Source organism: Microcaecilia unicolor, chromosome 2 (genome assembly GCF_901765095.1).
Source record: "Microcaecilia unicolor chromosome 2, aMicUni1.1, whole genome shotgun sequence".
Classification (NCBI taxonomy): Eukaryota; Metazoa; Chordata; class Amphibia; order Gymnophiona; family Siphonopidae; genus Microcaecilia; species Microcaecilia unicolor.
This window is the reverse complement of record NC_044032.1, coordinates 89,403,372-89,427,618: the sequence shown is the minus strand read 5'-3', so window position 1 is coordinate 89,427,618 and position 24,247 is coordinate 89,403,372.

The following is a 24,247-nucleotide window of genomic DNA, read 5'->3' as shown; positions in this document are numbered from 1 at the left end:
TAAAGGAATCCTGTGCAGAAGGAATGGATCCTCAGGAGCTTAGTCGAAATCGGGTGGCAGAGCCGGTGATGGGAGGCGAGGCTGGTGGTTGGGAGGCAGGGATAGTGCTGGGCAGACTTATACAGTCTGTGCCAGAGCCGGTGGTGGGAGGCAGGGATAGTGCTGGGCACACTTATACGGTCTGTGTCAGAGCCGGTGGCGGGAGGCGGGGCTGGTGGTTGGGAGGCGGGGATAGTGCTGGGCAGACTTATACGGTCTATGCCCTGAAGAGCACAGGTACAAATCAAAGTAGAGTATACACAAAAAGTAGCACATATGAGTTATCTTGTTGGGCAGACTGGATGGACCGTGCAGGTCTTTTTCTACCGTCATCTACTATGTTACTATGTAGATGTGGGTACAGTGGGTTTCTAGTGGGTTTTGGAGGGTTCACATTTACCACCACAAGTGTAACAGGTAGGGGGGGCTGGGTCCGCCTGCCTGAAGTGCACTGCATCCACTAAAACTACTCCAGGGACCTGCATACTGCAGCGATGGACCTGAGTATGACATTTGAGGCTGGCAAAAAATATTTTTAAAGAACTTTTTGAGGGTGGGAGGGGTTAGTGACCACTGGGGGAGTAAGGGGAGGTCATCCCTAATTCCCTCCGGTGGTCATCTGGTCAGTTTGGGCACCTTTTTGTGGCTTGGTCGTAACAAAAAATGGACCAAGTAAAGTCGTCCAAGTGCTCATCAGGGACGCCCTTCTTTTTTCGATTAAGGGTCAAGGATGCCCATGTGTTAGACACGCCCAAGTCCCGCCTTCACTACGCCTCCAACACGCCCCCGGGAACTTTGGTCGTCCCTGCGACGGAAAGCAGATGGGGATGCCCAAACTCGACTTTCGATTATGCTGATTTCTGTGACCCTGTGAGAAGGACACCCATCTTGCGATTTGTGTCGAAAGATGGGCCTGCTTCTCTTTCGAAAATAAGCTTGAAAGAGTCATTTCTTAAAGAAAATACATTTTCTTTACAGAAAATTAACAGTAAAATAGAAATTATTTGAATAGTAATACTTATCCTGGCTCATTGCTAAATCTCTGTCAGGAATATCTAGTTGCACCTGTAAAAGAAAAAGTGTTAGTTATGAAGAATTGAAAGAAGTTGTTCAGAGAAATTATCAATTTGTCTAATTTAAAAGTCCTAGACTTGTTAGTAATAAACTTACATTCATGTTGAAACATCTGTCTGGTTCTTGATTCATAATCCTTTAGTTACCTTCCTTCTCTTTGCTTTGAACCAAGAGGTTAGTTTAATGTACTGTGCTATTCAGGACTGTTTGGTGATTTGAGGTAAGTGGCTAATTGAGACTACAACTAATGGTAAATGATAAAAGTCATCAATAAAAGATTTAAGCAGCAGTTATTTCCACTAACACTGGGATGATTTTCTGCCATAATGGAACAAAGCAAAAATGTGCAGGACTAAAGCCAAGACTTTTGGCTAGACCTGTTTTAATAATGATTAAGTCACAAAAACATGCCCCAAGTGACCACCGAAATGATTAAGGCATGACCTCCTTCTTACTCCCCCAGTGGTCACTGACCCTCTCTTATCCCCCAAAGACATAAAAGACACAGTACATACCAGGCTCTATGACAGTATCAGATGTTATGGTCAGTCCTATTAGAGCAGCAAGCAGGTCCCTGGAGTATCATAGTGGTTGGTGCAGCGCACTTTAACTTGTGGTGAAAAGTGTGAGCCCTCCAAAACCCACTGAAAACCTACTCTACCTACATCTAGGTGACACTGGCAGCCATAAGGGCTATTGAAGTGATGTACAGTTGGGTACAGAAGATTTTTGGTGGGTTTTGGAGGGCTCCCCATAAAATAAAAGGGGGTAACGGTGAGATGTGTAACTGGGACCTTTTATGTGAAGTCCACTGCAGTGCCCCCTTGGGTGCCCCACTGCTCTGCTGGGATGTCTGTGTGTTCAGTCTACTAAAAATGCTGGCTCCTCCTACATCCCAGTGGCTTGATTTTGTACATTTTTCACTTTTTTTTTTTTTTCAGCAATGGTCCAAAAAGGTAGATGCACTGAGCACAACAACATCTAGCAAATGGCCATTTTCAAAACAAAAAAGATAGATGTTTTTCTGTTTTGAAAATGGCCATATTTGCTACTGGATTTTTGGACGTTTTCCACAAAACGTCCAAAGTTGGAGTTAGATATCATATCAAAAATACCCCTCCATGTAACTTTGTAAGTTTATGTGCTTTGAAAATAAGCACCTAAATGTCTTTGCATATGGTTTTTGGAGCAGAAGTTAAACCAGTTTGGTGAGGTTTCAGCAAAATATGTTCAAAGTTATTATAACCTCTTTAAAAATATTTTTAGAAGTTGTTATGTCTCTCCCTATGCAATCTGGTCACAATGCTTCAATCTCTTTATTTACTAGGGTTTATTTACCACTTTTTGAAGGAATTCACTCTAGGCGGTGTACAGTAAGAATAGATCAAGCATGAGCAATAGGCAATTACAGCAGTAAAAATATTCAAATAACAATACAAAGTATGGAATAGTATACTTGGTTGTAACAAAAAATGGACCAAGTAAAGTCGTCCAAGTGCTCATCAGGGACGCCCTACTTTTTTCGATTATGGGTCGAGGATGCCCATGTGTTAGGGACGCCCAAGTCCCGCCTTCACTACGCCTCTAACACGCCCCCAGGAACTTTGGTCGTCCCCACGTATCTGGCCTCGTGTATCTGGCTCCGAGTATCTGAAGAGTAGAATGATCCTCCACACACCGCCAATGACACTAAGGTCCTCCCAAGGACTTTCACTAACTACACCCTCTCCAAAAGACATTACACGATGTGATACCCACAAGCGAGCCTTCTCCTGAGTAGCCCCCACACTCTGGAATGCATTGCCTGAAAGGCTCCGCTTAACACAAGACTACCTCTACTTCAGGAAGCAGGTGAAAGCTTGGCTCTTCAACCAAGCCTTTAATGGAAGAAGTAACTAACTTTTTAGTCTCACTCACACACACAAGGATTGACTCGGGCTGCACATACACTCCTACCCTAGCTAAGATAATATTTAACCATCTCTCTGACCTCACGTGCAACTTTCTTCAAATCAATCACCTTACTTTCTAATTCTTCCTACTTTCTTACTCATCTATATGTTACAACTTTGCTTTACCCTTCACTACTAATTATAATGTTCTAGTACATATTGTGTTGTCATTGCAAGTAGTATACCATGCCATACTTTGTATTGTTGTCCGAATATTTTTACTGCTCTAATTGCCTACTGCTCATGCTTGATCTATTCTTACTGTACACCGCCTTGAGTGAATTCCTTCAAAAAGGCGGTAAATAAATCCTAATAAATAAATAAATAAATAAAATAAAATACTACTTACAATATCAACACAATATGTAATAGAATATTATAATTGATAGTGAAGGGTAAAGCAAAGATGTAACATATAGATAAGAGAGTAAGAAGAGTTAGATAGTAAGGTGACTGATTTAAAGGGGAAATGGAACTTGATATACTGCCTTGCTGAGGTTTTTGCCAATAAAATTCAAAGTGGTTTATATATATTCAGGTACTTATTTTGTACCAGGGGTAATGGAGGGTTAAGTGACTTGCCCAGAATCACAAGGAGCTGCACTGGGAACTGAACTCAGTTCCCCAGGATCAAAGTCCACTGCACTAACCACTAGGCTACTCCTCCACATGATGAGGAGTTGCACATGAGGTCAGAGAGATGGTTAAATATTATCTCAGCTAGGGTAGGAATAGGTAAACAGAGATCAGCACAGCACCCTTATCCCAATATCTCTCTCCTGGACTGTGAATTTCAGCATCTTACCTCCTATTGTGTACCAATACCTCAGATTTTTAAATCCCAAATGTACTACTATATTTGTTTTAGTGTTTTGCTTTACTTGCCAAGCATTTAACTACTCCTCAAGCTTTCTAAGATCATCTTATTCTTTCTACTCCCTCAGGATTGCATCAGCAAAAAAGAAAAAGCTTATTTAATCCTATATAACTTCCTTTCTAACCCCTCTTCCATATCACTTCTGAAAACATTGAATACCATCATCCTCGAGAGATTCATCCCTGTGGAACCATACTGGTCACTCTCCTTGCCTCTGTATGAGCTCCATTTACCACCACCTTATGCTGTCTATCACTCAGTAAGCTGCCAATTTAGTTTACTACATTAGGATTAGTCTATACACAACCCAGGCATACCAGCTTGTTTATTACTCTCCTGTGTGGGACAAAGTCAAAGGTCTTACTGAAAACTAATCAAATTCCCTGTTCACCTAAAGAAATTTGTTTGATATATTTTCTGTCTAGTGAATTCTGGTTATCTTATATCTTGAAATCTAATGGACTTGAAATAATTCCAGAATTAGTTGATTTCATACTGATTTCTTTCTTTTTCACACTGAGGTTATCCCAGTTGGTTTATAGCTGCCATCCTTTTCCCTGCCCCCATTGGAAACTACTGCATATGGTTTATTTTCAATAAGCTGATCATTAGTCTCATGGAGTGCTCTTGTTTTCAGATTGTTTGACAAATTAAACACATTCCCTATTTAACTGTTTAAACCCTCTTGTCACTTTATAAACTTCTATCGTATTCACGCTAAGTTGTCTTTTCTCCAAGTTGAAGAACCTTCCATGATTAGCCTTTCATAGGAGAGTTTATCATTTTTGTTGCCCTTCCCTGAACCATTTATAGGTCTGCTACATTCTTTTTGAGATGGGGCTACCGGAATACACACAACAATCAAGATGCCAATGTACCAGGGACCTTTGCTGAGGGATAATGATAGTATCAGTTTTGTTCTCCATCCCTTTTTGAATAATCACTAACTTTCTACTTTTTTTAGCTATCAAGGCACACTAGACTGAAAATTTCAGTGCACTGTTCACAATAACTCCATGAGCTTTTTATTGAATGTAGCCTAATGGAATCCGCTCGGAGGAAAGGAAGGTCAGCAGTGGAGTTCCTCAGGGGTTGGTGCCTACTCTGTTTAATATATTTGTGAGAGATATTGCTGAAGTGTTGGAAGGAAAGGTTTGCTTTTTTGCAGATGACACAAAGAGAGCCTATAGAGTGGAAAAACTGGAGGGAGTAGAAACGATGAGAAGGGATCTCCCAAAGGTTAGAAGAATGATCGAGTGTCTAGCAGTTAAAATTTAATGCCAAGAAGTGCATAGTGATGCATTTGGGGTGCAGAAACCTAAAAGAGAGATACTGATAGGAGGGGAGAGATTAATAAGCTCGACTCAGGAGAGAGACCTTGGGGTGTTGGTGTCGGAGGATATGAAGGTGAAGAAACAATGTGATAAGGCAATGGCCGTGGCCATAAGGATATTAGGTTGCACAGAGAGGGGTATAACCAGCAGGAGGTGTTGATGTCCCTCTGCAAGTCATTGGTGAGGCCCCACTTGGAGTATTGTGTTCAGGTTTGGAGGCTGTATCTTGCTAAAGATGTAAATAGACTGGAAGCGATGCAAAGAAAAGCTACAAAAATGGTATGGGATTTGCATTGCAAACCGTACGAGGAGAGACTTGCTGACCTGAACATGTATACCTTGGAGGAAAGGAGAAAGAGGGGTGACATGATACTGGCGTTTAAATATTTGAAAGGTATTAATCCGTAAATGAACCTTTTCCAGAGACGGGAAGGCGGTAGAACTAGAGGACATGAATTGAGGTTGAAGGGGGGCAGACTCAGGAGTAATGTCAGGAAGTATTTTTTAATGGAAAGGGTGGTAGATATGTGAAACGCCCTCCCGCAGGAGGTGATGGTGATGAAAATGGTAATGGAATTCAAACATGAGTGGGATAAACACAAAGGAATCCTGTTTAGAAGGAATGGATCTACAAAATCTTAGCAGAGATTGGGTGGCGATGCCGGTAATTGGAGAGTAAAACCAATGTTGGGTGGACTCCTATGGTCTGCACCTTGATCGTGGCTGAATAGATATGGATGGGCTGGAGTGTAAATTTTAATGGGCTTCAACGTTAGCTTCAAAACATTCGGTACAGGTACAGTGCTGGGCAAACTTTTACGGTCTGTACCCTGAGAAAGGCAGGGAAAAATCAAACTCAGGTATACATATAAAGTATTTACTAAACAAATTAGGACAATACCACTGTTTTTGAAACAAATGAAATTTTACCAACTGTAGTGGCTCAATCAATAAACATTTGCTCATACAACTTGTTGTTTAAACTGTGTTTAACTGTTTATAACTTTTTTCGAAGGAAAAAGCCTCTGTATTCCCATTATCAGTGCATATAAATGCCTGTTTACTGGGATAAAATCTTCATTGGCTCAAAAAACCTTCTATAATTTTTAATCAACACACTGAAACATTATGGCAACACTTATCTTTTAGTGTTGTCTTTGCCGTTGCAATTTAGCTTCACTTTAAATATGCCTCAAGGGAAACATCTGTGCTACGATGTCAATCTGCTTCAGCAAACAAAAGTATGATTAGTTTCTACTTACATGTCACCTTCCTGCTTACAAAAACATTTCGTGATCTATTTTTCTGACCTATTTTTCAGCCCTGCCGTGCTCACTGTCTGAACAACATTATCTCTGACAATGGCAGTTTTTATCCTGCTCTGCTGTGATGTCACTATTCTCTGATTGGCTATCCCTCTCTTTAATTTAATCTTAAAGGACCCATGTTATAAAAATGTGGCCCATTGGATTGTGAAGCTAAATTGCAACGGCAAAGACAACACTAAAAGATAAGTGTTGCCATAATGTTTCAGTGTGTTGATTAAAAATTATAGAAGGTTTTTTGAGCCAATGAAGATTTTATCCCAGTAAACAGGCATTTATATGCACTGATAATGGGAATACAGAGGCTTTTTCCTTCGAAAAAAGTTATAAACAGTTAAACACAGTTTAAACAACAAGTTGTATGAGCAGATACATATAAAGTATCACATAACATGTAAAATGAGCTTATCTTGTTGGGCAGACTGGATGGACCATTCAGGTCTTTATCTGCCATCATTTACTATGTTACTATATATTGCTCTCACTATAATTTGCAAAGGAGGGTGTAACTTAACATAAGATTTATTTGACCTCCTTGAGTTATCATGTTGGTTGCTGAGTTATATATGTGGGTGGAGAAAAAGAAATGAGAGGCTAGGCTAGAGTGTTGTAAGAAGGAAGAGGGAGGGGAGACACTGGGCATGGAGGAACCTTGTGTGAGAGACCATGGGGATTTTCAAGGCAAAAATATTTGCCTGCATTATCCAGGATATCACACTGCAAGATCACTTATGCTGCATTTTATGCTATCGACCTCCCCCCTCCCCGGTAAATGGCCAGAGTCATAAATGGATCTCACAGACTTTATATCCCATGAGTGATTCAACCACCCCAATGTCATGCTAGTAGGTGACTTAAATTTACATTTCAAAAACCAAGGAGACAACAGCACCAAATCAGTTAAAGACTTTCTACAACACTAGCAGGCTTATTTTTGAAAGAGAAGTGCGCCCATCTTTTGACACAAATCGGGATATGGGCATCCTTCTCTCAGGGTCACCCAAATCCGCATAATCGAAAGCCGATTTTGGGCATCCCAAACTGCTTCACGTCGCAGGGATGACCCAAATTCCCGGGGGCATGTTGAAGGCATAGAAAAGGTGGGACTGGGGTGTGCGTAACAGATGGGCGTCCTCCAGCGATAATGGAAAAAAGAAGGGCATCCCTGACGAGTACTTGGGCGACTTTACTTGGTCCATTCTTTCTTACGACCAAGCCTCAAAAAGGTGCCTGAAATGACCAGATGACCACCAGAGGGAGTCGGGGATGACCTCCCCTGACTCCCGCAGTGGTCACTAACCACCTCCCACCCCGAGAAAAACAACTTTAAAAACTTTTTTTGCCAGCCTGAAATGACATACTGAGGTCCATCGCAGCAGTATGCAGGTCCCTGGGTGGGGGGAGGTATGTGTGTGTCAGCGGAGGCATAGAGAAGGCGTTGACGTCCTTCTTTCAAACATTTTGGATGTCCTGAACTGCTCCCCCAAGGAACGGCCAAATTTCAAGGGAGTGGAGAGGAGTGGCCTTGTCGTTAGAGCACTGGTCTTGCAATCCAGAGGTGGCTGGTTCAAATCCCAGTGCTGCTACTTGTGATCCAAAATCCCAATAAATAAAGGGGATGTTGGAGGCATAGCAAAGGCATGGACATCCTTCTCACAGAAACATCCACATTTTGGACATCCTCAACTGCCGGCGAAGGATGTCCTTCAACCATACTCTAAAAAAAAAAAAAAAAAAGACGTCCCTGATGAGCACTTGTACTTGTATCTTTCTAAGGTTGTAGAAAAGGTTGTATTTTTCTAATGTTGTAGATGGCAATTTATTTAAGGTTGTAGACGGCTATTATACATGCATGCGCAGAGCAGCCACGCATAATGCTTGGCTGCTCTGCACTGGCTTCCCCTCCTTAGGAAGGAAATCATGTGCAAATGAGCTAACAGTGAGCAGCTCATTTGCATGTGATTTCTTTCATGCATGCCCATTGCTTTCCGAATCGCTAAGGGATCGGTAAGGGAAGGGCTTTTTCCGTTCAGTTAGTGCATCAGTTAGCCCACTGCAGTGCCCCCTAGGGTCCCTGGTTGGTGTCCTGCCATGTCAGAGGACCAGTACACTACGAATGCTGGCTCCTCCCATGACCAAATGAGTTGGATTTGGTCGTTTTTGAGATGGGCATTCTCGGTTTCCATTATCGCCAAAAACCAGGAACAACCATCTGTAAGGTTGACCATCTCAACATTTATGTCGACCATCTCTAAGGTCAATCTAAATGTTGAGATTTGGGTGTCCCCAACTGTATTATCGAAATAAAAGATGACCGCCCATCTTGATTCAATAATACGGGTTTCCCCACCCCTTCGCAGGGACGTCCTGCGAGAACACCTTCAGGAAAACTTGGGCACCCCGTTCAATTATGCCCCTCTAGGTTTTCCAACTCTCAAACATGACAGCCACCCACAATAAAAGGGTATACATTAGACACAGTTACATACACATTTTCAGAGAACCAAACCTTTGGTATTGACTATCAATTGGGAGGAAGTGTTATGGTCAGACCACTTCAGGTTGACTTTGACCATCAACTGGAAGGAGAATAATGTAACACATGTTAGTTCACTCAAAATACATGGTAGGATAGATGGAAACCTCTACTGACTCCACATGTATAATGACTAATGGTCACCAAATGCCCAGTCTCCTAACTTCATATTAGAATGGGACAAATGTTCCCAGATAGTACTAGATCTAATTGCCTCACTGAAAACAAAAAATATAACCAGGAAAAAATCAGTCCCATGGTTCAACAAGGCTTTGGGTGACATGAAACTGGCCTGCTGAAGACAGGAACATCAATGGCAGAAAAATAAATCAGAGGCAAACAAAGCAACATGGAAAAAAGACTCAGAGGAAATACAAGTCCACCTGGAGACAAGAAATATTCATATACTACAGAGAAACACTCAGCAAAGACTTTAAAAATCACTAATAAACTGTACAGTCTGGTAAAAATTCTCCTCGACCCCAATACACTGACCACTAGTGGCGATAAAACTCCATCAACTGATGAACTAGCCAGGTATTTCAAGAGCAAAATACTGCTGCTAATCAGATTTGGACATCATCCATAACAGTTCAACATATGCTTACCAGATTCTCGTCAGCTCACTGTATGTGAGATCCCTGCCCAAATTATATAGTGAAATAGGCCCCGACCCAATTCATACAACACCTCATGCAATATGTGGCTTATATGTTTTCCAAGGGGTTATACCCATCAGATAAAGGCAATATACTGCTAACTCCTATCCCCAAAAAACACAAAACTCAGTGACATCAGCCCCCCATTACCTCTCTGCTCTCATCTCTCCCTACATTCCTCCCCGTGAACTCTGCTCGCTTGACAAATCTCTCTTGTCGTCCTCCTTCTCCTCCACTAATTCCAGGCTTCGCTCCTTTTCTCTCGCGGCACCTTATGCCTGGAATAGACTTCCTGGACCTTTACATCTAGCTCCATCTCTACCTGTTTTCAAATCTATGCTGAAAACCCACCTTTTCATTGCTGCTTTTAGCTCCTAGCCACAATTGCCCTCCCCTTGTCCCTTCCTCCCTTCTCACCCATTACTTCCCTCACCCATAACTGTCTTGTTTGTCTGTATTACTTAGATTGTAAGCTCTTTTGAGCAGGGACAGTCTCTTTGTATCAGGTGTTCAGCGTTGCGTGCGTCTGGTAGCGCTATACAAATGCTAATAATAATAATAATAATCAAGAATTATAGACCAGTGGCCTCAATCCCTTTAATAGCCAAGCTCATAGAAAGGATTGCTGAAAAGCAACTAATGGACTACCTAACCAGTCACACAATTCTACATGATTCACAATCAGGATTCAGGCCCCAGTTTAGCACAGAAACAAGTCTCAATAACAGTGTTGGCCAACTTCAGGAAAGAAATAAGCCAAGGGAAAAGGTAATACTACTACAATTCGACATATCGTCAGCACTGATAGATCACCAAATTCTACTCAGCCTTCTAGTTAAAATTGGAATTGGTGGAAAAGTGCTTAGCTGGTTCTGGGGATTCCTGACTGCCAGGACATACCAAGTGAAGTTGAACCAAAAGCTATCAGCACCCTGGAAAGCTGTCTGTGGGGTCCCAAAAGGGTCCCCCATCTCCTCAACGCTATTCAACATATTGTTGAACCCACTGGTGTCACTCCTAGATTAGGAATGTTATCATCTATTCATTTACATAGATGATGTATCAATTTGTATTCCCTTTGAAAATAACTTGAACAAAATAAAGGCAAAGATTAACCAAGGGATCAGACTGCTGGAGTCTTGGGTGATTGCCTTCAAACTAAAACTGAACAAGGAAAAACACAGTTTCTAGTGCATACCTCCCCATACTGCAAAGACAGCTATTCTAATATAGAGATTGACAGAACCAATTACCCAATCCTAAACAACCTAAAGATCCTGGGGTTCATGTTGGATCAAAAGATCACATTCGAAGATCAGGCAGTGACTGTGAGAACCTGGATGTTCCAAACTCTTTGGAAACTGAGAAGGATAATTACTTTCCCAGAGACATTTTTCTTATGATAGCTGCAGCCACAGTTAATATAAGGAACCACTGACTCCCCCTTGATCCCCGCATCTGAGACCCCCCACTCCCAATTTGATCTCCTCAGTCCCCCACATATGATTTTCCCACTCCTCCAATCTAATGTCAAGCCCATATCTGATCCCCCCACACCCATCTGATTTCCTAAGCCCCTCCCCAAACACAAATCACCTCCCACAGTTTCCCATGCCAATCCTCTCCCACCTTCTGTCAAGAGGTTTGGAGGATCAGATTTGAGCGTGAGGGATCAGATGTGGAGGTTCAGATGTAGGGATCACAGGGATTGGATAGGGTGAGGATCAAATTTAGGGACCAAAGGGTGGGGGGGGGGGGTTTGGATGTGGGGAATGGGGAGCTGGATGTGGAGTGGGGAATCGGATTTGGGGATTAGAGTGGGGGGAATCAGATGGGGGGATCAGAGGGATCAAATCCGTGGTGTCAGGGGTTCTGACAAGAGGAATTGGATCAAGGGATAGATGTTGGGAGGGAGATTGTGCCACCATGACAAAGCTATGTTTTCATTATTTATTTATATTTAAGTGCCATTACATACAGTGGCAGATAGTGAGGGTGCTTTTGCGCTATCTGCCACTGCTTGTAACATGGTGCCCATAAACTAAGAACCTGTCTTGTGTGGTAAATGCAGGGCAGATACTGAGGACACTTCCTGCATTTACTGCAAAGTCTTTGCACTTACTCTGGGGAACACTGTATAGGTCACCCAAAGTTAGGCGCCAGGATGATCTGTGCTAAGCTAGTATTCTATAAAGGCTATTCTCCATAAAGGCCTTCACAGAACACCAGCTTAGTGTGCATCTCATGCTTATTTGGGCACGGACATTTCCACCTGCCAAAGGCTGGTGTAAATGTTTGCACCTAACTAATGGCAGCTAGGTGCGCAAATGCAAGTTTTCTATAACATTGTACTTAAATTCTGGGAACACCCCTGACCCACCTATGCTACTCCCATGGCTGCACCCCATTTGAAGCTGTGCACTATGAAAATTAGGCACACAAATTATAAAATAGGGCAAATCTATGCATAACTCCTAATGCTTGTTAATGCCAATTATTGATTGTTATTACCAATTTAGCCAATTACTTTGCGTATGGAAAATTGGGTGCCTAACTTTGCGGAACCCATGCAGAATCCCTCCACTGTGTGAAATGTTTTGCACCTAGTGCATGCTAAGTGCAAAAAGTTATCACACTTTAGCAAAAGGGTTCCTTAGTGTTATTGCATAAGCCACATACTACTTTCTTTTATGGGTTTATTAAAATGTGTGGAACTATCATGACAACCATTTAGAAGATATTTTGAATATGAGGTAATATATTTTGATGGCCATGGTTTTAAAGGTGAATTGCAACATTGCTTTCAGGAATTAAACCATTTCATGGCTGATAACATCACAGTTTATTGTTGGTCTTCATGCATTTAATTACTTAATGCCAGCATGATTGCCTGGCACCAGCTGGTATGTTAGAGTTGCTGCTACCTGGTTTGCTGTGCAGAGAATGCCAGCTTGCCTAGTATCAGTATCCAGGGCAGGCTGAATTGAAAAGCTGTGTCCTTTGAAGTTCACCTGGTGCATCCCTATCTACTGGCTAAGGCTTCTTTATCCTTGTCTCACTACAACCTTCTCTGGTTTCCAGTCATCTTCTCTTCTTTCCTTTGTTTCTGTTCAATTTCCTTCCCCCTTTACATGACAAAAATATATATTCACATTCTGAATCTAATAGTAACAGAAGGTGAAGCTAACACATGTTTCAACCCAAGCCACTATCATTTTGCATAGTTTTCCTAGATATTCAGAATTTTATGGCCTTAATAAGGTCAAATACCTACATACAAAATATGCTTAGACTGGTAACATAAACTACAAAATCATGACTATTAGTTGTCAAGATCAGCACAGGAAAAAACGTTAGCAAAGAGAATTGCAGGGGAAGAAAAAAAGAATGAGATTTAGCAAGACCACATTTTTTTAAGGGTATAGGAAGCTGACATGATAAGTGATGCTAAAAAAAAAAAAAAATCACAAAAATATTGATAGGATCAAGTATTGCCAGATCTTTCCATAATTTTTCTTTTGGTTTCAGTTATTCATTTCCTTTGTTTTCTTCTTTCGTTTTAGGCCTATGTCATGACATCTTTTTACTCCCTTGTCCATTCTTTATATGACCTCCCGGCATAGACTTTCTTGGTGCAGTGCTATTCAGAAATGCTGGGATGTCAAAATATTGGAAGATGGTAACCAACAGTTTATATTTTTTGAAATGGACTGATCCATTTCATGCATGTGGTTGTCAAAAGTAAAACCAAGCCAAACTAATACAATGGGATCAAACCAGGACAGGCTTCACCTGACCTTAATTAGACTGGAATTGTGACCCAAATCACCAACATGAAATTAGCATACAATGGTGTATTTGAGCATTGACGGTTTGCCGATGACAGAAAGCAGATACTCTCAGTCACACTAGAACAGGTTATGGTTATGTGTCATTTTCTAAAGAACCTACAAAACCAGATAGCTTGCACCTGTCACCGCTGATGTGAGATTAGTTACTGAGCAAGGGCATCAAAGCTGGAGTGGATATTAGACACTATCTTATAACAGACAGCCTGAATGTGTGTCCTAGAAACAAAATATAAAGTTTCTGTTGTGAATTTCCACAGGCTTGAGGCCCACATATTTCCCTATTAGAGAGATTTTAACATGGTAATCACTGATACTTTGCCATATACATAGATGTTTTTACACAAATTACATGCCCCTTTGATCCATTAAGATGGAACAGCATAAGATGTTCATTTTCTTTAAGGTTTTTCTAGGTCTCTAAAAGGAATTTAGTAACTGGATCCTACATCAGGCCTCACACAGCTCTGGCTTTCAGACTCGTCATTCTTTGAGACTGAAATACATGTAATAGGAAAATGACTCTTAATAGCAGAAGAGTATATTATAAAAGACAATTTTAACTATTTCAAACCAAGGTTACCAGTGTGAGTACGAAGTAATTGCTGTGTGATGCTGGGTACTCTCTGCAGAAGAGGTAAGCCTTGTGTTGTACTTCTCTGGTACAGCAAATGAGATCCATTTGAAGATTATATATAATTATGTTTTTGTTACTGGAATAGATGGAGTAGCACGGGCAAGTTCAATCCTATAAAATACTTTCAATCTATACAGCATGCAGTGAAAGAAGAGAAAAAACAAAGATGTGTCTATGATCTATTGTGAGCTGTCTAATGAGCTTAAACATGCCACCTTTGGTTTTACTCATTTAGAATTCATATAGAGCTATGTGGCTTTCGTAACCATCATGCAACATTTGCTGTAATTGTACCATAGGGAAATACTATAATTCCTTACAAATTTGTAATTATCCAAAGAATTTATCCTTCTTTCCAAAATAATCATGCTGTTTTGAATACATTCAATGTTGCCTGAAATGTTATACATGAGAGCCCTATTTCACATAGATTGAGATACCCTGGTCAGGATGTGCTCAATTCCAGTGGTATGTTAGAAAAGGGGCTGCCAGCAGACAGCCTTTTCCAAAATCCCTCCAGGATTGCACCTGTATTTGCTGAAACATGTAATGGGAGTAGCTATTTTATAAATATTCACATAGAAAAAAAGATAAATAGCACAAACTTGGCAGCTTCCCTATATAGATGTAGATGTGGAAGAAATCCTATAACTTCAAAGTGTAGCTGCCCCATTTTACAACCACATATATGTAAGATGTAAGTGCTGCCCATTAAGTAGTGAGACTGCAATTGCAACATGGATTCATTTTGGAGGTAGAAATAAACTGGACGGAATTAAGAAGAATGGCTCCCTTAGTCTCTCATGTAAAGCCCTGGCCAAAAGGAGCACTTTGTAAGATATCTATGCATGCCATTGAGCTGCTATAAAATCCAGTGTGAGTGTTTTCCCCCATTCACGTGTATTCCCTTTATAAAATGGGGAACATGTGTACATTGTACTCTTGCATAAGCTATGCCCGCACCAGTCTATGTTCTATGATATAAACGGGGAAAATACCAACACTGGAGTTTGGTGTGGGTATAAGTTATACCCACACCAAACTATCACCTCTGTTTACTAAGGTGTGCTTTAGGCGCATTAGCGGTTTTAACGTGTGTTAATGATTTATGCGCATTAAACGCTAACACACCCATAGAAATGTATAGGCGCATTAGCATTTAACACGCCTTCACTTTTGAGGTGCATTAAAAACATTAACGTACCTTAGCAAACATACCCCTATGTTCCCTAAAAATCTCTCTGTAGTGTGGATCTTCACTTGTAAACAGTGGTATTCTAAAAATCAGTATTTACGTGTGTATGTGATATACATATGTAAATGTTCCCATTTACACACTGATATTTTCTAAAACAATGACCCTAATATCTTTGGATTTGGATTTTTTTCATTGGCAAAATGATTCCAAACAGTGCATGACAGTTTAAGAAAGGCAATATGCTATCCACCCACCATATCAGCTGAGCTGAATATACACAAGAGAATGCATTTCTGAATTATCTTCTATGTGAAGCAGAAAAATGATATAAATTATAAATACCGCAGATCTGCTGCTAAAATAGACGCCACCCTGTTTCTTAAGTGAAACAAAATGTCTGCATTAGGAAAATATAATTTTGTGGTTCCTTTTGTGGAAACACTACATTTGTTACTATTTAGCCCTGCATGTGCCATTTAAAAAGTAAACCCACAGTGCTGTTCATGGCATAGAATCTGTTCTGGATAACTGGCAGCTAACATACAACTGCTTAGAAATGAAGAGTGTGCTGCATGAGATGGTCAATATTTTGCCTTTTTTGAATTGCTACATTTACCCACAAAGCCCCATAGAGAGAGATAAAAGCTCTTCCATGTGCAAAATTCACATATTTTTCACATTGCTACAAAATATTGATGAAGTGCGCTATTGAGGTTGAGATCTCATTAATTATTTGATTTACAGAAAAAGAAGACAGAGGAAAATGAGTACCCTAGCTAATGCCATCATGTACCATCTTGAGACTTAAGATCTTTTTAATGTATTTGTCTGTGATGCAGCTGAAAGGGGAAAGAGAGAGCTGAATGGATCCATTAATTTAATTGAAGCAAGCCCTGACAAGAGATAAAACATGTAGAGTCCTGCATCTCTTTTGGGCTGCATCAGCTCTATAGTAAACAGTCAATGATCCATACACAAAACTAAGAGCTAAAAATATAGAGACATCAAGGCCACAAAATATCAACAGAGTCAGAGGTGAATAGACTCTGAAGAGGTCTCCTCTTCCTGCTGTACCACGTAAGTATTCAGCATCTACATGCTTCATTGTGCAGCGCTACTACTCTGGATTAGTTGTAAGTAATTCAGACTTCCTATAAAAAAAAGTTACATTTGTTCATTTTGTATGCTTCTAAGAAAAGCACTCCATCTCTCTCTTGACAGGCAAACAGGAAAATGGACTTCTGTACCTTTGAAGCACCTTTAAAGGATGCTGCTCTCTTTCCACTGTCTGCTTTTTGAAACATGTGGTAGTCTGAAACATCTTTAGTTCTTAAGAGGTTTGGTCCCTTTGTGCAGGTCATTTGTCTTAGATTATCTACACTGTTTGTAAGTGAATTACTACCATTAATTGCAATTACTCTTTCATATATTAGATGATAAGTTCTTTTTTTCTTTTAATTGATTAAAAATGAGTACAATGACATGAAGCAACCCATGAAAGTCACTATCAACTTTGTCTTAGTCTACCAATAAGGTTAGAAAACTTTTTTCTAGACATATATCTGTTCTGAAATAGAATAAGATTTGAAATGAAATGGTATTCAAATCTATGTTTGTACATAAGAAAAGTGAGAGACAGATGTATAAAACGACTTTCATATTTTTTAAATATAATTACTAAGATATGAGTGTTTCTATGTTATTTCTGACCATGAAGTCCCCCATATATGCATCACCCTATTAAGATTCTATATTCTGGCATGGGTTTATTTTATGATAACGTATAACTAAATAACATTCTTTATTAAAGTGTTCAGTTTTTTTTGTTCTGCCTTCTCACTAAGTGATTGACATGTAGTTTAAACCAGAGTATAGAACATCACTTTGAGAAGACTCAGAACTGTTGAAGCAGAACTTTTATTAATGCAGTAATTAAACAAGGAAACATATCTTACAGTTCAGATATGCTGGACAAGAATTTTTGCCTTGCAAACTTGGAGTCTGTTCTCAACCAGCTGTCTCTCAATGCCAAAGAGGCTGGGGGAATGGTAACAACACGCTAAGTAGTGATACTGCTTATACTTTTAAACTGACAAGATCTTGATAGCATCACAGTAGCTCAAAAGGGATCACTCAGCAAAATAAAGCATAAGCAGGTTCAGTTCATATGCTGGAGACTAAATCTCCATACCGGATGGAGAAAGAAAGGGAGGGGTCAACTAGCCCAGTATGCACAGAAAACAAGTCAAGCCAATAGAGTCCCAAAATACAAAGGGAGCTGGACAATTGCTATGAAAGAGTCTGTCACAGTGAACTACAGAATTACAGGGATTTGTAGTTCAAGGGTATGACTCAATTACCTGCCTCCATGCAAATGGGGGGCAGCACATTCTCCACCTAGTATTGGTAGATACCACTATTTAATTTACCACACTATCAACATTATAAGCATGCAAAGTCCATTAATAAAGCTGGATCTATTATGTTGGACAACTCCTTGCTTGTCTCAAGTTCTCTGTCATTCAGTTGACTTCTTTCTTGAAGTAAGAGAAAACAAAGAACAAACAAAATAAAAGAGAGATGTGGGGAGCATTTTTGATATGACATCTAAGTCCAACTTTGGATGTTTTGCTCAAAATGTCCAAAATTCAAGTGCGGAATATAACCATTTTCAAAACAAAAAAAGGTCTATCTTTTTTTTTTTTTTGCAAATTGCCTAGATGTTTTTGTGCTTTGTATGTTTATCTTTTTGGTCCATTTTTGAAAAACAAATGTCCAAGTGAAAAACGCACAAAATCAAGCCATTGGGATATAGGAGGAGCCAGCATCCTTATTAAACTAGCCATACAGCCATCCCAGCAGAGTAGTGGGGCACCCTAGGGGGCACTGCCGTGAACTTTACATAAAAGGTCCAAGGAGCACATCCAAATGCTGCTTTATTCCACTTTTTAGACATTTATCTCATCAAAAATGAACCCCGTGCGAGGGGCATAATCAAACGCGAACGCCCATCTCCATGGGCGTCTATCTCCGAGAACAGGTACGGGAAGGAGAGGGGGACAAGCCGTATTTTCGAAAAAAAATGGGCGTCCATCTTTTTTCCAATAATACAGTTTGTGCCAGCCAAATGCATCGGATTTGTGCGGATTTGAGCTGGGCGGTATCGTTTTTCAGCGATAATGGAAACCAAAGGTGCCCAGCTCAAAAACGAACAAATCCAAGGCATTGGGTCATGGGAGGGGCCAGGATTCGTAGTGCACCGGGCCCCCTCACATGCCAGGACACCAACCGGGCACCCCAGGTGGCACTTGTAACAATTTTTTAAAAAGTTAACTACCTCTGAAGTCCATAGCTCCATTCCCTTGGGTGCTGAGCCCCCCAACCCCCCCCCCCCAAAACCCACTCCCCACAACTCTACACCATTACCATAGCACTTATGGCTGAAGGGGGGCACCTAGATGTGGGTACAGTGGGTTTTGGGGGCAGTTTGGAGCGCTCCCATTTACCACCACAAGTGTGACAGGTGGGGGGGGGGGTATGGGCCTGGGTCCACCTGGCTGAAGTTCACTGCAGTACCCACTAACAACTGCTCCAGTTGTTTTTTTGAGTGGGAGGGGGTTAGTGACCACTGGGGGAGTCAGGGGTGGTCATCCCCGATTCCCTCCGGTGGTCATCTGGTCATTTAGGGCACTTTTTTGGGACTTGTTTGTGGAAAAAAAAAGGGTCCAAAAAAGTGACCCAAATTCACGCTAAAACGCCTTTCTTTTTTCGATTATCGGTCGAGGAAACCCTCTCTCCTCGGCCGATAAACACGCCCCAGTCCCACCTTCACCACATCTCCGACATGCCCCCATCAACTTTGGCCATTTCTGCGACAGATTGCAGTTGAAGACGCCCAAAATCGGCTTTCGATTATACCGATTTGGACGCCCAAGGGAGAAAGACGCCCATCTCCCGATTTGGGTCAAAATATGTGCGTCTTTCTCTTTCGAAAATAAGGTGGATAGTCTCTGGAGTGGACAATGGTCCATGGAATTCATGTCTCTTCATGGTGCATGTGGATTACTGGCTCAGTGATGGTTCTTGCAAAGTATTCCATTGTGAAACAGGGGTGATATGATACAGACGTTCAAATATTTTAAAGGTATTAATCCGCAAATGAACCTTTTCCAGAGACAGGAAGACGGTAGAACTAGAGGACATAAATTGAGGTTGAAGGGGGGCAGACTCAGGAGTAATGTCAGGAAGTATTTTTTCACGGAGAGGGTGATGGATATGTGAAATGCCCTCCCGTGGGATGTGGTGGAGATGAAAACGGTAATGGAATTCAAACATGCATGGGATAAACACAAAGGAATCCTGTTTAGAATGAATGGTTCCGTGGAATCTTAGCGGAGATTTGGTGGCGACGCCAGTAATTGGAAATAAAATGGGAGCTGGGCAGACTTCTACGATCTACTTCCTGATCGTGACTGAATAGGTAAGGGATGGGCTGGAGTGTAAATTTAAGGGGCTTCGATGTTAGTTTCACAACTTAGTATAAGAACAGTACTAGGCAGACTTCTACGGTCTGTGCCCTGAGAAAGGCAAGGACAAATCAAACTCGGGTATACATATAAAGTATCACATACCATGTAAAATGAGTTTATCTTCTTGGGCAGACTGGATGGACCGTACAGGTCTTTATCTGCCGTCATTTAGTACGTTACTATGATTCTGGTGTCAAAATTCCCAGGTGGTGCCAAGTTGTCATTGATGACCTGCAGTTCTGCATCTCTGATGGAACTTTGATGATAGGTGTTTGATCTTTCATCAGCTGGTTGATAAACTGAAGACACAATGTTAGTGGCAAGAATGGTCATCTCTGGATGGATCTCTGTGTCAGAGTCAGGGTCTGTAAGCTAAAAGAAATTCTCCATAGCTGGAGATGTGTAGCCAGATTATAGAAAAAAAAATCTGGTCCTGACAACCACATTATTTTATTAGATGGGACTCTGGCACAGCTCCGGTGATGTGGAGGGGCATAATCGAACAGGGCCGGCCATTTATAAGGGTGGCCATGTCTAATGACAGCTCCGTCAAGCAGCGTACCCGACTGTATTATCGAAACAAGAAGGCCGGCCATCTTTTGTTTCGATAATATGGTCGGGGCCAGCCAAATCTCAAAATTTGGGCCGCCCTTATAGATCGCCGGCGTTAGAGATGGCTGCCATTGGTTTTCATCGATAATGGAAACTAATGCCGGCCATCTCAAACCCGGCCAAATCCAAGCCATTTGGTCAAGGGAGGAGCCAGCATTGGTAGTGCACTGGTCCCCCTCACATGCCACGACACCAACCGGGCACCCTAGGGGGCACTGCAGTGGACTTCACAAATTGATCCTAGGTGCATAGCTCCCTTACCTTGGGTGCTGAACCCCCCAATCCCCCCAAACCCCACTAGCCATAACTGTACAACACTACCATAGCCCTTATAGGGTAACGGGGGGCACCTAGATGTGGGTACAGTGGGTTTCGGGTGGGTTTTGGAGGGCTCCCATTTACCACCACAAGTGTAACAGGTAGGGGGGATGGGTCTGGGTCCGCCTGTCTGAAGTGCACTGCAGTACCCACTAAAAACTGCTCCAGGGACCTGCATAGTGCTGTGATGGAGCTGGGTATGACATTTGAGTCTGGCATAGAGGCTGGCAAAAAAATGTTTTAATTTTTTTTTGGGTGGGAGGGGGTTGGTGACCACTGAGGGAGTAAGGGGAGGTGATCCCTGATTCCCTCCAGTGGTCATCTGGTCAGTTTGGGCACCTTTTCAAGGCTTGGTCATGAACAAAAAAGGACCAAGTAAAGTCGGCCAAATGCTCATCAGAGCCGGCCTTCTTTTTTCCATTTTCGGCCGAGGCTGGCCATTTCTTAACCACGTCCCCGTCCCACCTTCGGTACACTGCCGAAACGCCCCCTTGAACTTTGGCCGGCCCTGCGACGGAAAGCAGTTGAAGCCGGCCAAAATCGGCTTTCGATTATACCGATTTGGCCGCCATTAGGAGAAGGCCGGCCATCTCCTGATTTGTGTCGGAAGATGGCCATCCTTCTCCTTCAAAAATAAGCAGGAGATTCATTCATTCCCCAACAATAGTGCATACTATTTGCAAAAAGGGCATCCATTACATGTGCTCAAATTATCGTGTGTGTTCGAACCACTGCATATGTGTATTAAGTGTGCACTCTTTCATAAAGAGTGCACCCTCATTGCACAAATTGTACCCTCTTTCAAAAGCATTTACATTCATTGATATTGATCCCATGATGTGAAAAAAATGAAAACAAAACATTTCCAGAAACATAAAATAAAATTTTTTGGGTTATCATCCCTAGCCCTCACACACTCTCTGTTAACTCATATTGATAAAATTCATGAGCAAACCACATTTCATGTGGCAAATAAATAAATAAATGAATAAAAAAGAAATCTGCAGCTTTATTAATCATAAACAGACTCAAAAAAATGAATTTGTTAAATATCACCCCAATTATCCTCATATATTGCCATATGAAACCCCAAACTTCAAACTGCTACCCACATTTGCAATGGAACACCAAACCATGGATGAGGTTGCATAAAGGACCCTGTGGGATAGACTCAAATCTGGCATAATTCATGGTAATGCCAAAACCTTACCTAACCTATCCAGGAATCCCATGACAGTGACACACATGGTTCCATGCCATCCCTCAATCCAGCTGGAAGATGCTACTCAACTCCCCCTCCTGCAACACAACCCCCTTCCACATATCTACTTATAGTATCCAAAACACCACCTCCCATACTAAAAAATGGATGGGTGAAAGGATCAACATCTTCCTTTTAGCACAGGCTCTACAAAAATAAAAATAAAAAACCCCACACATTTCCCAAGCTCTTTAGTTTATAGCTGATTGATGGATGCGTTGGACATATACCAATTAGCTCTGCTGTCCTGTCACATCACAGCCCACTGTTGCCAGACGACCTTCACACTACTTTTCTCCCTAACTCCATCATGAAAATGGATAGTCAAGGTATACCTAATTGGGGCAGTTTTACCATATCAAAACATGGCCTAGTTAAGCCTGGGAGGGTTATGCCTAACATAGGTATTTGCACACTCCGAGACTACTCATATCAATAAAATACGTGGAGGGGCATAATCGAACGGGGACAACCATCTCTAAGGGCGTCCATCTCTAAGGACGTTCCGGCGAAGGGGCGGGGCAACACGTATTATCGAAACAAGATGGACGTCCATCTTTCGTTTCGATAATATGGTCAGGTACATAAGTACACTAGGAAAAAACCAAGGGTCCATCGAGCCCAGCATCCTGTCCACAACAGTGGCCAATCCAGGCCAAGGGCACCTGCCGAGCTTCCCAAACGTACAAACATTCTATACATGTTATTCCTGGAATTGTGGATTTTTCCCATTTAGTAGTGGTTTATGGACTTGTCCTTTAGGAAACCATCTAACCCCTTTTTAAACTCTGCTAAGCTAATCGCCTTCACCACGTTCTCCGGCAACGAATTCCAGAGTTTAATTATGCGTTGGGTGAAGAAACGTTTTCTCCAATTTGTTTTAAATTTACTACACTGTAGTTTCATCGCATGCCCCCTAGTCCTAGTATTTTTGGAAAGTGTGAACAGACGCTTCACATCCACCTGTTCCACTCCACTCATTATTTTATATACCTCTATCATGTCTCCCCTCAGCCATCTCTTCTCCAAGCTGAAAAGCCCTAGTCTCCTTAGTCTTTCTTCATAGGGAAGTTGTCCCATCCCCGTTATCATTTTAGTCATCTTTCGCTGCTCCTTTTCCAATTCTACTATATCCTTCTTGAGATGCGGCGACCAGAATTGAACACAATGCTCAAGGTGTGGTCGCACCATGGAGCGATACAACGGCATTATAACATCCTCACACCTGTTTTCCATACCTTTCCTAATAATACCCAACATTCTATTCGCTTTCCTAGCCGCAGAAGCACACTGAGCAGAAGGTTTCAGTGTATTATCGACGACGACACCCAGATCCCTTTCTTGGTCCGTAATTCCTAACGTGGAACTTTGCATGACGTAGCTATAATTCGGGTTCTTTTTCCCCACATGCATCACCTTGCACTTGCTCACATTAAACGTCATCTGCCATTTAGCCGCCCAGTCTCCCAGCCTCATAAGGTCATTCTGTGATTTTTCACAATCCTGTTGCGAGTTAACCACTTTGAATAACTTTGTGTCATCAGCAAATTTAATTACCTCGCTAGTTACTCCCATCTCTAAATCATTTATAAATATATTAAAAAGCAGCGGTCCTAGCACAGACCCCTGAGGAACCCCACTAACTACCCTTCTCCATTGTGAGTACTGCCCATTTAACCCCACTCTCTGTTTCCTATCCTTCAACCAGTTTTTTTTATCCACAATAAGACATTTCCTCCTATCCCATGACCCTCCAATTTCCTCTGTAGCCTTTCATGAGAAACCTTGTCAAATGCCTTTTGAAAATCCAGATACACAATATCAACCGGCTCACCTTTGTCCACGTGTTTGTTTACTCCTTCAAAGAATTGAAAAAAATTGGTCAGGCAAGTTTTGCCCACACAAAAGTCGTGCTGACTCGGTCTCAGTAATCCATGTCCTTGGATGTGCTCTGTAATTTTGTTTTTGATAATAGCCTCTACCATTTTCCCTGGCACCGCCGTCAGACTCACCGGTCTATAATTTCCCGCGTCTCCCCTGGAATCTTT